The 14198-nt window shown below is 44.7% G+C and overlaps 1 protein-coding gene across 1 annotated transcript in view; it reads right to left on the reverse strand.

The window, feature by feature from the left end:
* Positions 1-14198, reverse strand: part of LOC144802321 (HORMA domain-containing protein 1-like) — a 1664778-nt gene that overhangs the window by 1514265 nt on the left and 136315 nt on the right. The window contains exon 2 of the mRNA XM_078671804.1: positions 10821-10873. The gene's annotated coding sequence lies outside the window, so the exon portion shown is untranslated. The remainder of the gene's footprint in view (positions 1-10820; positions 10874-14198) is intronic.

A 14198-nucleotide genomic window follows, 5' to 3' on the forward strand; every position in this document is an offset into this window, starting at 1 on the left:
AACAACAGAAGGCGCATTGCTCATCTTTCTGTTACATTAGATTACTATCCGGCGCATGGTCTATAGTACATTAGTATTATGCTAAAAACAGAGCCATATGCATGATTTAGAGGTCTCATTTAAAAGTGTGTAGAAGCAATGTAAACCCAAAACAACAAAGTCAACAGATACTTCCTCCTCGAACCTCCTTTAACCACACAGTTCCCCCACCTCACTGCAAAGCTCAGCAATCTCTTGGTTTCGGGCAATAAAAGCTCTACTAGCTCTGCCTGCTGAAACCTTCACCACTGGTCCTATTGCCACAAGACCACTGACTTTAACATTGCCTCAACTGCAATTTAACACTGGCTTTTTGGAATGAAATGCATAGCAGTAGCAAACAGGAACACCAATCATCAAGGAAAGAGCTCCCTGACAGATAACACAGGAGTGAAGAGGAGGCGGCGCAGCGGCCAGAGCTGCTGACTCGAGAGCTGGGGATCCCAGTACAAGTCTAGGCTACACACACAACATCCTGTGATTCTATGTAAATCACTTAATCTCTCCCCGGGTTATAAATTGTTAAATGAATATGCTGCAAAAGTATGAGGCAAAACTTTATGAAAATATAGTCCTACCAAAGCGGACATTAACAGTATTTTGGCGGAGGGAAACTGATAAGAGAAGCAAACGAGGAACAAGTATTGGTACATGCAGGAAAATATGCTACAGCCAACAGAAATGGAGGAAAAGTAAGTGGCACGCACCGGAACCAAAGAGGAGCCAGGAAAGATAGGAGTAGATATGTAAGTCCCTTTTAAGTTTATTTTAAAAACAACAGATTTCTTAAGTACAGCGCAAGCGCTGGCAGGGTCACCTAAAAAGAAACAATAACCCCTCCGCCATGCTATTTGAGAAAACTCCCAGCTTGTCCATAGGCCACCATATCGTGGCCTGATCAGATTTCACCAATGGTACACCCAGCCGCTTTGTGTGAGCATTTGCATTGGATTGGTTCTTTTCCCTGAATACACAGATATTACTCCCACGCGTTGAAAGCAGTGTGTGAGGTCTTTTCCCTGGGCCACTGGGCAGTAGTTACCCGACTGTATCAGTGGTGCGTACGTTAACTCACAATTTGTACCACAGGATCTAGTTAAAACTACCCTGTAGAGAAATTAAGCCCTACCTCTCTCTTCTTGAGTCTACAATATAAGTTTGGTTGAGAAGTCAAATCTTACTCCAGATTTGGAACTCAATTTTCAGTCAGATCCATTATATATTAAAAACAGTGATGGGAAGTGACACCCTATAAGGTTTTTACCACTTAGTTGTTCTAACTGGGAACCCAGGGAATATAGATAAAAGCAATGTTGCATATCCAATTTGGTATTCTGTCTGTATTACGATCAGCATCTTTAGTCACCCAGTTACTACAATGATCTCCTCTGCCACAATATGCTTAGGTCTTAGGTATTCCTGATTTTCTAGGATCAACCCTGGTAATTCAGTGTGGCCCAGTCCCTGATGCATAGACTGTGCCTGAAACCCCAGCAAACCATCACCCAAAAGGGTACTGAATCCCAATTCACAAGTTCAGGACTGCTGCCTCTTAGCACAAAAAGCAAACTGGACATCATCTCAAAGTCTCCGTTCACTCTGGTTGATCCGCGGAGAAGAGGAACTGTGCACTATTCTGGGGAAATCTCTCTCTTTTCTAGTCAACTAGTCAAGCAGCTATGGCTTGTAAGCCAACAGTTTTGAGAAATTAACTAACACCCACAGTGGGCTTTCCATAGCTCCCACACACTTATGGGCCCTTACTGCCTAGCAGCTCCTGGGAGTTGTATTACAGAATAACGACTGCTTTAACCACAACTTACCTTTACAACGACTCCTTTATAATAAATGCATCTTTACCACAAACGTCTTAACAACACATTTATTTACAACGCATATGCCTTTATCATGAAAACCTACGTATTGTATAGGTATGTATAAATAAACCCTTTGTGTGTGTGTGTGTGTGTGTACACACATATACACACACACATATATACACACACCCATAAATAGAAATAAAACGTTTATACTTACCTTTAAAATACAAAGGCATGCACTTATGTAAAGGTATATATGTGGTAACACTTTTACAGGTAAGCATAAACCATATACCATATACATATATATATATATTTATATTTGTATATAAACACTCACCCTGAATCCCTAAAAATACCCTTGCCACCCATAAACCCCTACTAACCCTAAAAATACCCTTCCCATCCAAAAGCCTGCACCTTCCCTAAACCCTAAAATCACCCTTGCCTCCCAAAAACCTTTACCCACCCTAAACCCTCTTGCCCTAACATACATATATATGAATAAGTTAACTTCAGAACCTCCTTATCAGACCGGATCTGGCTGCAGATTCCTTATCTTAGAAGTCTAACCAGGCAGCAAACTGGATACAGATTTTTTTTACAGCAGTAACTCTGCGCGTTGGTAGAGGGCAAAGAGCAACTCCGTAGTGACGTCATCCTCCGGATGTGATGTCGACAGAGTTCATTTAAGCCCTCCCCTGAAATGTGGACCTCAGTTTCTTTGCGCCAACAATCCAGAGCCACTTATAGAAAATGAATATGGAAACAGTGTGCCAAAAAAGAGACATTTTGTGTCAAACAAATGAAAAGTCCTAAAGAAAAGCCTCAGAAAGCCAAGAAAGGGATCTTCTAGGTGACAGGACCAGCAGTTTGCAGAGGGGAGGATGGGTGGGCGTCAAGAAATTTTCGGCTACATTATGTCTCTACCAGATAAGGCGTTACCAAAGGTAAGTAACTTATTCATCTGATAGAGACCTCTAGCCATAGATTACTTATCTGACAATTAGATACCCAAGCAACATCATCCCTGGAGGAGGGTCTGCAAACTGAACTAACGAAAGATTCCTGAATAGGCCTAGCTGATCCATAAAGAGATGAAGTGATCAGTCTGTCTTAAGAATATAGGTGAATCAGTGAAACTCCTTGCGACTGTCCTGGCGCAGCGGCTGAGATCGGTGATCCCGGACCTAATACACCTGGACCAAACCGGTTTCCTGCCAGATAGGGCCACGAAACTCAACCTCAGGCGCACTCATAACTGGCTGCAAGAGGTGAGAGATAGGGAGCTTCCACACTGGTTTCTCTCACTAGACGCCGAGAAGGCCTTTGACTCGGTACACTGGCCGTTCCTGGAAGGCGTGCTACAAAGATTCGGTTTCGGGCCAAAGTTTCAGGCCTGGGTCCGTCTCCTCTACACCAACCCTCGAGCGAAAGTTAGGGTGAACGGGAGACTGTCTCGCGAAATTAAAATTCAAAGAGTGACACGACAAGGATGCCCTTTGTCACCCCTCCTGTTCACACTTACCATAGAGATACTGGCAGCTAGGATCCGACAGAACCAACTGATCACCGGCTTCCGTGTAACGGATACGGACCTGGCTCAGGAGAAACAGTCCCTTTACGCGGACGATGTACTCCTACATGTCTCCAACCCGGCCACCACCGTTCCGGAGTTGTTCCCAGAACTGGAACGCTATGGCCGATATTCTGGATATGCTATAAACTGGCACAAGTCGATTCTTTACGACCCCATAGGGAGTGACCGGGAGGCGACGTTGCCAGACCAACTGATCATCACTACTGAGGGCTTCCAATATCTTGGCGTCTACATCACCCTAGACAAGAAACTCTCTCTGGAAACAAACTTAGAGAGGATAATGCTAAACTCCACTGCGGACATGGATCGCTGGCGACAGCTACCCCTGACACTCTTGGGTAGAGCAGCCATGTACCAAATGATCATACTCCCCAAATACTTATATGCTTTACAAAACGAATATTATTGACTCCCAGACAAGCTACTGAAATAAATCCACTCAGACCTCAGGACCTTTCTCTGGTTGGGTAAACAGCCGAGAATAGCACTAAACACGCTCCAACGACACCAATACAGCGGAGGGATCTTGCTCCCCAATCTCGAAGCCTTCTACTGGGCGGAACACATGGCCCCAATCAATGAATGGCTGCATACACAGGCAGACCATCCCACATATGCCCTGGAGCGCCATAAACTGTCCCCGAACAACCTGCTGTCCTACCTATACGGCGGCACCGCTAGGCAACCACTGCTTCCGGCAACCGCCACTACACTATGGGCCTGGAATAAGGCTACGAAGCGAACAGGCTGGGAAAAGACACCCACCCGGCAAACACCAATATCGCATTGCAAGTGGTTACATGAACTTCATAAACTTACAGGCTTTAAACGGTGGGACGATATTGGAATCTCCACAATTGGGGACGTGATCGCTGGAGGGGAGCTGAAGCCCTTTCAGACCCTGAGAACAGAATTTGGGCTCCAGCACTCACAGCTCTTCAAATACACCCAGCTACGACATGCGTGGAGGGCGCAGAATATACACTTAGAGGTCCTGCCAGAATACGCGCCACTGGAGGGTAGACTCCTGCAGGAACAGATACAGTTTAAGGTAGGATCACTCATCTACAAAACATTAACCAACAATATGTTGGGGGACCTGGCGAAGCTTAGAGTAACCTGGGAAGGGTAAGTCGGTGCACTTGAGGATATAGACTGGGACGTAGTGTTAATGCACCCGCGTGAGGTGGCGATTAAGTCTAGACTCCGCCTCATTCAGTACAACGTGCTGCACAGGACCTACTAACATAGGGTGAGACTGCACAGAATGGGGAAAGCAGTAGACACTAATTGCCTCCGATGCCAAGGGGAGGGTGGGGATTTCTATCACATAATATGGTCATGTGAAGTGATACAAACCTACTGGACCCACGTCTTTATGGAGCTCAGTGAGGTATTAGCGGCGCCGATTACACAAGAGCCCAAGCTGGCCCTACTAGGGATGACCAATGATGTTGACCTACCACGCCCACTCCTGGTATTCGTGGTTCTGGCCCTAGTGGTGGCAAAGAGAGACATTGCAAAGCACTGGGGCTCATCAACCCCCCCGAATGTAGAGGAGTGGAGAAGAGGACTAGACCTCTATATGGCGGGGGAGAGGGTAACCTATAAGGCACGGGGTTGTCCTAAGAAGTTTAAAAAGGTTTGGTCTAAGTGGAGGCACTACCATGGTCTTGATGGGGGGTTGGGGGGAGGTGGTACACAATAACGTTTTACGATATGGCATGGGCAAGGAGGGAGGGGTAGGGAGGGATTACTGAGAATTGCTTGTTTTTAGGATAAATGGACAATGCACCTGTACAATCTGAAGACGTAAAAGCAGAGTACCATTGGGAAGGGCGGGAGGGGGATAGGGGGATTTCATGTTGCCAATTGCATGACTGTATTGTTGAGTTATGAACAAAATGCAAATAAACAATTAAAAAAAATATATATATATATATAGGTGAATCCAAGAAGATGCTCCACCAGAAGGACTGTGGGAAGCCCATAGGGAGTTGAAGTGTGCAAGACCTTGAGAAACATATGGACAACATTATCCACAGCAGAAGGATAAGAAAGTGATGGAGAAAACACTTCATAGAAACAATTATACTATGTATCCCTGCCGAAGGTATTCAACCCATGACTGGACTAGGCTAAAGGACCAAGGACTTATTTAAACAAGAATCGGGCTTTAGTGGGCAACATCCACTATTTTAAATAGGACTGGTGTAGGGGGGTATCCACCTCAACCCAACAGCTGTTTTCACCAGTAACACAGTCTAATCCTGTCCTAATTACCCAATATTGCAATTTCATTAAGAATGTAAGTCGGGAGCGTGGCTTGCGACCGGTGAAAATGGCCGAAGCCTAAGCGGGCTACAGGGACTGCCAAGCGTGCCCCGATAATCCTGGCATTAATCCTGGTATCTAAGATATCAAAACTATAGGCGGAGGTGCCGTGACATCTTCGGCAGCCACTGTCGAAGTCTGGGGGAAAAACAAGCTACCGGAGCCGCCAGAGCCGCTAGGCAGGGAAGCAGGGAGGGTGAGGAGGGATGGGATCAGTTAATGACAGGTTTATTAGTTTTGTTAGAAGCCTCATTTTTGCAAAGTTACAGCACAGCTCATCATAGAATGTTATATGACGGACAGGTTTGAAGTAGATCGGGACAGAGTTTTCATTGCAGAGCATAATGACAGGCACAAACAAAGACAATAGAGATAATGTCTCGCATACAGAAGACGCCCAGCGACAGGCCCCCCCACTGACTGTGATCTCGGGAACGTGAATGGGTTGGGAGACGATTAAACGGGGGTTGGTGTTACAATACCTGAGACGGAAAAACCAGCGGTGGCGCTCCTCCTACAGGGGACGGCTGTTAAAGCCCTGGACAGATGTGGCTTCCAAATGGCGGTACACTCCGAATTTACCTCTGGGCCCAGAGGGGTTGGGATCCTTCTAAACAAGCGCTTCTCTTCGGTGGTAACCTCTGTAGGAGAGTAGGGTCTGCTATCCTATGGTCACCCCAAATTTTTGCTTTTTGCTTCACTGGTTTATGACTTAATGTGGCTGTGGGCCTGCTAATCAGACCCACAGCCTGCTGTTCTCTCTCTAAATTGTTACCCATGTACTTTAGGTGCCTAACGACATTGGAACTGGTTCACCTTATTGGCCCCTGTAACAGTGTACCCAGGTACCCAGGGCATAGGTGCTTCCAAGGCCTACCAGGGGCTGCAGCATGTATTATGCCACCCCTGGCCTGGCCTCCATATTTTGACACAACTGGCTGATCACTCAGCTGGGGTAAGTCGGTGTAACCACCCCTTACTGAGGTGTAGTATGCCTATACCTAACCTAAAATGGACACATATGTTCCTATCAGTCACTCCTATGGAAGGCCTCATCAATCCTGGAGGCAGAGTGCTTGGAAATATGTGAGATGGTGCTCTGGCATGAGCTGAGCCTGTCTGCAGCTTTCGGAACCATGTCCTTTAGCTGTTTCATGATACTGCCATACCATATACTCTTAAGTGCATTATGAACCTCGCGGTTAAATGCTATCTTGGGTTTGGCTTTATCAAAACATGTCGAGTAAGGTGTCATACGAATTGGAATACTACCCCCTTGCCAGTTCTGGCGACGGGGGTAGTATTCCACCCTTCTAGAGGGACACAACATGTACCTAGCCTGAACCCCGGTTAAAGTTAAACAGAGCCTCAGCATCACAAAATGGATGCTGCCACCACAGACACAAGTCTGACCTCCTGCTGCTGGGAGTCCTTCCAGCGAGGGCAGCTTGGACAAAGGGTTTCCTGCCTGGGGAGGTGCTAGCACCACCCAGACAGGATTTTGTGTATTGGGTAGGACAGGGCTGAATAGAATCAGACATGCCTGGGGCACACAAGGTGTCCCTGTGCATAGGCCAGTTCAAACCGGTGCTGGGGCTTTCCAGCCCCAGTCCTGGCGCGAAACTGGACAAAGAAAAGGGGGTGAAACATGGCGGCCGCTGGCTAGAGCGGACCGCACGCACCAGGCAGCGCTCTCAGAACCTCGCTGCAGAGAGGAGCTGATGCCTTTACCCGTATGAAGCTTTTATCTCTTTTCTGATCTGACCTGCACGCGGCCGGTAAAAAGTGATCGGGAAGCAGGATCTTGAAGACTGAAGGTCCAGGTATCGGCGAATGTGTATGCCGAGCATTGCTGTCTCCCAGGCACCCGCCCCTCACCCGACCTGGAGGCGGGCAGCCGTGGAGCTTAGACGCGGCCGGACGGCCGCAGTTAGAGGGGGCCTGAGAGGACTCTCTACAGGTGGTGGTCGGGAGAGAGGGCTCCGACGCTCGCTGTCAGCGGGACACCTGCCTTCAGAGTTAAACGCCGAGGTAAGTTGTAAGGAAGCAGTAAGAGGCTCTCACCTGGAGTCATTAAAATCTAAACTGGAAAGCAGCGCAGTTAGCTCTGAGGGGGTATGGGAGTCAGCTAGAGGGGTACTGTCACAGCATCGCATCACAAGAAGCAAAGCCAGGGCTGGCTACAGAGGGGCCAAAGCAGGGAAAGCACACAAACTACAACTCCCAGAGTGCAATGTGGTGGAGGGAGTAGCAAAGGAGCAGGATCTGAGACAGAAAGCAGGAGTGGTGGAACCAAGAATTTCTGGATCAAGCAAAACTGCAAGAAATATTAAGCAGACAAGGCAACGAAAAAACAAACCCGTAACAGACCTTAAAGCCTTAACTCCTTCGCTGCGGTCATTTTTCAAGCCCATACCCCAGATCTTGCAAATCTCACAAGACATGGCTACGTCCGTAGAGCAAGTTAATCTACAAGATAAACCAAAGGCTACCATGGGGGCAGGAGGAGAACTTACTCAAACTGACTCTGAGATACCATCTCCGGATTTGTTAGAAACTATCACACAAGCCCCTGAATCAACGTTACTCGTAGAGGACGCAGCGGAGTCCCTCCCGGGAACAAGTTTTGTTAGGGAATCACCCACCCTCCACGAAGAGCTAGAATTGGGTAATTGGCAGGTAGAACCTGGAGTGAGCAGCACCCTTGAGGCGCTGGTGGGATCGATCACAGCAATGAGACAAGAAATTAGGCACGACTTCACAGTCTCTAAAGCCAATCAGGAAGATATAAGAGCATCCTGCGATATCTTAGAGAAAAAAGTGGACGGCCTGTATGAAAGAACAGAGACACTAGAACGCTCCGTGGGAGCGATGGCCACCAACCTTGAATCAGCAAGAGCAAAAATCAACACTCTCCAGAAGGACGGAGAGAGTATGCGGGATCGAATTGAGGTGTTGGAAAATTATTCCAGACGGAACAATATCCGAATTTTGAAGATCCCGGAGGGGAGAGAGGGGAGTGACCTCAAGAGTTTCATAGTTAATTTATTGAGGGAATCTCTTAAATTGGAAGAGTCCGCTGAGTCCCTTGAAAAAGATATACAGCGGATACATCGAGACCCATTTCGCCTGAACCCCGCCAGAAGTAAACCTCGGAAAATACTAGTTAACTTTCTAACATACGCGCTAAAAGAAAGGGTTCTAAACCTTGCGCTAAAGGCCAAAACCATACAGGGTCCTGATTTCCCTTTTGAGATCCGCTCAGACCTTTCCAAAACTACACTTGACAGACAGTGGGAGTTAGGTCAGCGCATGGAAAAGTTTAGATCATTGGGCGCTAACGTTCAGATGAGATTTCCTGCTTTTTTAAAAATCATGTACAACAACAAAATGCATAACATTCGCTCTACACAGGATGCAGACGACCTGTTGCAAAATATAGAAGATCATGTGCAGGCTCAGAAAGCAAAATAGCAAAAATAGCCTAGTATAACCTACTATAACCTAGTATAAGAAGGCTAAAATCTAAAACAGTCCAGACAGTAGGTCACTAAAAAAAAAAGGAAAGGAAAGGGGAAAAAAAAGGAAAAAAATAAACAAAAATAGTATGAAGGGGAATTGAATTAAAAGGGAAGGAGAAGGAAAGAGAAGGAAAAAAGAATAAAAAAAAGAAAGGAGGGAGAGGGAGAAGAAAGAGGGAGGAAAGAAGGAGAAAAAAAAGGGAAAGAAGGAAAAGGGGAAGGAGGAGATGGAAGGGAGAAGGGGAAAAAAAAAAAACCCTTATTGACCAAACATACTAAAAGCATACAAATATATACATACAAATATAGAACCAACATCTTGAACAAATTATCATAGAAAAAGGAAAATATATATAAAATTATATATATACAATACGATAAAAGGAAACAGAACAAAATAAATAAAAGGAAAAAAAAAAAAAGAAGAAGGAAAAAGATTTAAAGCAGGGGAAAGGTAAATATACAAACAGAAAGGGGGAGAGAAGGAAGGGAAGGGAAAAGGAAGAGAAAAAGAAAAAAAACACTGAAATCAATTAAATAAACGTTATTTTATTTTATTTTATTTTTTATTTTTTTTCCCCAAATCTAGACTAGGATTTAAAACATCTTAGAAAGGTTTTTTCATAGGAATGGAAAGAAGGGAAAGAGGAAAAAAAAGGGAAAAGAAAAACAGAAAGGGATAAACTAAGGAGTAGCTAACCCTTATACGGGTGGATAACTGCCTCAGATTAAATAAGGCATCTGCAGCTGAGGGAACAAGAGTAAGCTGCAATGGGCGTAAAGGTGGCAAGTCATCAGGCCACAGTAAGTAGGGGGGGTTTTCCTAGGGGGGTGGAGGGGTGGCGGGGCAGAGGGGGTGATAACATAAAAAGTCCTTATAAGCCAAAACTAAACCGTACTCTAGAGTCTCCTTTTGACTTAAATTTGACCTCCATAATCTTAAGTGTAGCATTTACTGGAACAAAAATAAACAAATCATTACATAAGATGAAAGATGAGGGCGTCAGAGAAATAACAAGATGACATCGCAACATTATTTATCTTGGAACGTTAACGGGTTACGGGTCAAGGGGAGAAGGGAGCGCATCTTTCAATACTTAAGGGACTCTCAGGCACAGATAATTGTCCTTCAGGAGTCACATCTAATTAAGTCAGAAGCCGAACAGATATTAAAGAAATATAAATGGATTGACAATTTTTGCTCTACAGATCACAACGCAAATACCAGGGGGATAATCATTATCTTTAAGAAATCAGCCAAAGCCCAAATTCTAGAATACAAAGAAGACTACTCAGGGAGATGGCTGATAGTCAGAGTCTCGCTAGAAGGCCAAATTCGCACCCTGGTGGGCTACTATGGTCCTAACGTAGACGATCCGTCGCATCTAGACGCAGTAAGGAATCACTTGACAGTAATGCAGGACCCAGTGATCTGGATGGGTGATTTCAATATCGTACTAAACACCAAATTAGATAAATCTACAAGATATAAAATTTCTAGCTCACCTAAATCAAGGCAAACTCTGATCACAATAATGAAACATCTTGGCTTGGCAGACCTGTGGAGAGAAAAAAAGGGTAATAAAATGGGGGTGACCTTTCGAAATGGTCGGTTTAAACATAAGTCAAGAATTGACTATGCTTTTTTTAGTTACTCACTAAAAGACACCCTGTTAACAATAGATTACCTCCCTTCACACCTCTCAGACCATTCCGCATTATATTTTTCTATGAAATCAGATACTAAAACCACATCTACAATGTGGTCTTTTGATCGCACACTCCTGCTTGAGGAGGAGGAGGTCAAGTTCTTAGTACAAGAGTCTTTAACCTTTTTTGACTTAAACCTGGGCTCCTCAACCATAGCGATGGTCTGGGAAACGTTTAAAGCCTACTTGAGAGGTCAGATCACTAACAGAGCCTCGTACAGGCGAAAAATATACAGAGAGAAAATAGCTAATTTGGAGCAGGAAATGAGATTAATAGAACTAAACACCGATAAGCGCTTGGCAACTCCACAAGAACAGGCGAGCTTAGCTGAAAAGAAGACACAATTAGAGGGGATCCTACAAGAAAGGCTTAACAAAAGATGGGAAGCAAGTAAGATATCACACTTCGAATTCGGTGAGACAGCCGGTAAAGTTTTGGCTTGGAAAATAAAATCAGACAAAGCCCTTAAATATATCAAAGAGATCCAAGTAGAGGGAGAAGCAACAATAAGAACATCTAATTCAGATATTGGCAATGCCTTTCATGATTTCTTTGAACTAATCTACAAAGAAGATCTCCCTAACAATCCGGGGGCGAGGGAAAATTGGCTCAAAGAAATTCTGTTACCTGCCCTTTCAATGTCACAGAGTAAAGCTCTAGAGACCGACATTACAGAAGAAGAGGTGAGGACAGCAATACGGCGTTCCAAAAATGGAAAGGCGGCAGGCCCAGACGGTCTCCAAGGTGAGGTATATAGAGCTATGGAAAAAGCTATAACCCCGGTTCTGTGTGGTTTATTCAATGACATCTTAATAGAGGGACACCCAATACCGAAATCATGGGAGGAGGCGACAATTGTCCTTATCCCCAAACCAGGCAAATCGCCTAGAGACTGCGGATCTTATCGACCCATATCCCTCCTCAACAACGACTACAACATTTTTACCACTATACTAACAACCAGACTGAGTAGGGTAATACCGAGCCTAATACATCAAGACCAAAAGGGCTTCATTAAAGGGAGACAACTTTCAGAACTAACACATGATTTGATAGGTGCCATTGACATCGCATCCGCCTTCTCCCTACCCCTGGCCACGCTCACACTAGACGCAACCAAGGCGTTTGATCGGGTTAACTGGCTTTATTTAGAAGATGTTCTTACAAAATTCAACTTTGGAAATAGATTTTGTAAAGCAATATCTCAGCTATATAGTGCTCCTTCAGCCAAGCTCTTGGTTAACGGCATCTTGACTGAGGCATTTCAAATCACCAGAGGCACCAGACAGGGCTGCCCGCTCTCCCCACTCCTTTTTAACTTGTATATCGAGCCATTTGCTCAGGTTTTGCGAGCAGAAGCGAACATTCCATCATTTCGTTTTGGGGAGTGGGAGAGACGGGTTGCACTATACGCTGATGACATCCTGATCCTAACATCTGATCCAAAAAACGCATTACCCACAGTCATTCAGCGAGCGAAAGAATTTGGGCTTATCTCCGGATATGATATCAACTCGAGCAAGACGGAAATCATGACTTGGAACATTCCAGAACAACACTTGGGTATTAATGTTTCACCATCTATGAGGTACCTAGGAATCCGAGTTACCCAGGAGGTGGGCAACATTTGTCAAACCAATCTCGACAGAATCTATAAAGAGACTAAAAAGCTGCTGAAAACTTGGACACACTTACCACTCTCGATATTAGGTCGAGCAAATTTAGTCAAAATGTGCATCCTCCCCAAATACACTTTTATATTTAGTACTATCCCTTTGGCTTTTGACCCCAAAGCAATAGAAAAAAGTCAGCAAGAAATCAACTCCTTTCTTTGGAATTATAAGTCAACAAGAATTGCTTGGAAGACGCTCAGGAGGAAAAGGGAGAAAGGCGGTCTGGCTCTGCCTGACCTAATGTACTATGCGTGGGCATTTCAAATGACACATTCGAGGATGCTTTTAAAAACCCCAACAAACCTTTTGAATGGATCAATGTACAAAGCCATGTTAATCGGAGCAAATTTACCATTAGACGGATTCATGTCCAAATTTGCCAGTCAGAAATTCTTCAAAAAAATCAAACTTAAAATTCTCCAATCATTGTGTAAGACATGGCTCAGTATAAGGAAGAAACTTGGGCTATCATACTACTCTAACTTTGCCCCAATCTGGGATTCTCCCGGGCTCCCACTATACATGAGAGATAGTCTGTCAGTTGTACTTGAACAAGCAGGGATTATAAGATGGGGACAGCTAGTAAACGATGGATTTCTAATCACATGGGACGAGCTAAAAGACCAAGTCGGCCCCAGACTGTCTAGATTTAAATATATGCAGCTGGATAGCTGGATAAGGGCCCAGGGAAAAAAAAGACAATAATCTGGGGAAAGTAAGCCCCTTAGAACAACAACTAGTGGAGAAACCAATTGGGAAAAGAGAGGTAGCATTTTGGTACTGGCAACTGCTTGAAGAAATTGACGGAGAATTCTCTCTCCCAGACCAATTGTGGGGGGCAGTAATGGGTGTTCACAATGAGGAGACGTGGCAAACCTCCTTTTCACTTTTGTATAAGATTGTTAAACCCTCGTGGTTAAGAAGAAACCACCTTTTTACTGTACATCGTGCATACATTACGCCACTTAAACTTTCCAAATTTCTTCCGGATAAAAAATGCAATAAATGCAATGCAACAGCAGTATCAGATGTACATATGTTTTTCGAATGCCCTGATATAAGGCGGTTTTGGTCAGAAGTCGAGGATACTTTAAATTCCATTATGAATACACTACTCTCAATCACACTACCACTTATCATTTTTGGTTTGGACATCAACATCACAGGGAAAGCAAGGTCATTTCTTTTCTATGCTATCTTGCTGGCTAGAAGGCAAATATGTATACAATGGTTGGAGAAAGCTGCTCCTTTGCACTCTGCATGGCTTACATCATTATATGAAACATCTAAATCAGACCTTAATAGATCAGGCAGTAGGCGTAATTTGACATTTTGGGAACTGCTCCTCGATTGGAGATAGTATCCGGGTTTTTTTTTTTTTTTCCCCGGGTCCTATGATTATGCCGATAATACTCCCTGGACAGGACATAGCCTCGTTTTGACATTGGTCCTACTGGTGGTAATGCACCTAGATGGAGTCACTTGACTGCCTCGTATTCTG

Source organism: Lissotriton helveticus, chromosome 1_2, assembly GCF_964261635.1.
Source record: "Lissotriton helveticus chromosome 1_2, aLisHel1.1, whole genome shotgun sequence".
In the NCBI taxonomy this organism is placed as follows: domain Eukaryota; kingdom Metazoa; phylum Chordata; class Amphibia; order Caudata; family Salamandridae; genus Lissotriton; species Lissotriton helveticus.